Source organism: Aplysia californica, unplaced genomic scaffold, assembly GCF_000002075.1.
Source record: "Aplysia californica isolate F4 #8 unplaced genomic scaffold, AplCal3.0 scaffold00029, whole genome shotgun sequence".
Taxonomy (NCBI): domain Eukaryota; kingdom Metazoa; phylum Mollusca; class Gastropoda; order Aplysiida; family Aplysiidae; genus Aplysia; species Aplysia californica.
The window spans coordinates 1,609,405-1,610,719 of record NW_004797299.1 but is presented as its reverse complement, the minus strand read 5'-3'; the positions used below and the strand labels follow the sequence as shown (position 1 = coordinate 1,610,719).

Genomic DNA, 1,315 nt, shown 5'->3' with positions numbered 1-1,315 from the left:
GGCATTTACAAAAATCACACTCCCGGTTTCAAAACACAATGAACGGAAAAATATGGAGTTTTTAAGGTTTATTTGGATAGTGTCTGGCAAAATTGCCCAGAGAAAAAAAAATTATGTGTTAAAGATTTTTTGGCACAGCTCAATTTCCTGCTCTTCAGCAAAATGACACATGCGTCGTTGCATAAAACATTGTTTTCCAATCTCAGTGTACCGAGAACTTGAGGCCCTCTGCATAGAAATGTGTGATCTTGTCCGGTTTAAAAATAGCTCAAACACTTTAGAATGTTTTTCTGTACTAGTACAAAGGTCCTATATTCTAAGACGTTGCTGCGTTTGAGTAAAATGAATAATATGTGTTATCAAATGATTGTAGGTGTATGTTTGAGTATTTTTTTTCTGTGAATACCTTTGGCCTTCGCTTTAATCACAATGAGAGACAATAGAAGTGCAAGCTTTTGGTCTGTGTTGTCTCACAGTTGTTCACACATGTGCGTACGACCTTTGGGTAGGGCAAGGCAAGCGATATGTATTTACAAAAGGGTTGGGCAAGCGATATTTACAAAAGGTTCTACTTAACAGAATTCAGTTTTACTGACAGGACGAGGGATTCCTTTCAATATTAGGAAAAACGGATAAAACAACGTGACTTGTTAAAAGAGTGAATGTCCTTGCAATGTGCTCTTTCCATAAAGCTTCCAAATTAAAAATCTCTATCATGAAAAGAATATATTAAATCCCTGATAAAATAAGAGCTTTATATCTGGAAGTTATAGAAGATTCGGACGAAATCTATGTCGATGATTTCTTGTATTCCTTTCGGCGTCAACTTCAGCCTCTACAAAAACGTTTGCTGAAAAGCCTGTTGAAAAAATGACGGAGAAATAATTACATATAATGTGTGAATATACATGTACATACCTATGCACAATATACTTTATAGATTTGCTTAAAATCCATACTCAAGGCTAGGAAATTTGGCTCGTGGTCATTATGGAAAAGACTAGTTCTTCACAAAAGGAAGAATAGCTTCAATTCAAACTTATCGTGTCTTACAGCTAAGGGGTATGTCCTAGAATTGTACCGATACTTAAAAGACAAAGAGAATGTTCATGTTCTTCGTACTTGTTTTTGTAGCTTATATTCTGTCATACATACAAGTATACCTGTTACAAAGTATTAGTTCAATAAAGCTGCAAACAAAAAAAGAAAAAAAAACCCAGCATGTCATAGACTCCCCCCCCCCTCCCTTTCCAACCCACTCCGGTATTTTTTTAAAAACCATATATATATATATATGCATGTGTTTAGAAACTTA

The 1,315-nt window shown here is 35.1% G+C and overlaps 1 long non-coding RNA gene across 2 annotated transcripts in view; it reads right to left on the bottom strand.

The window, feature by feature from the left end:
- Positions 1-55: 55 nt before the first annotated feature.
- The window catches only part of LOC101846054, an 11,083-nt gene continuing 9,823 nt past the window's right edge, over positions 56-1,315 (bottom strand). For both annotated transcript variants that reach the window (XR_220127.3, XR_001185525.2), the window contains one exon: positions 56-859. This is a non-coding gene — a long non-coding RNA (uncharacterized LOC101846054). The remainder of the gene's footprint in view (positions 860-1,315) is intronic.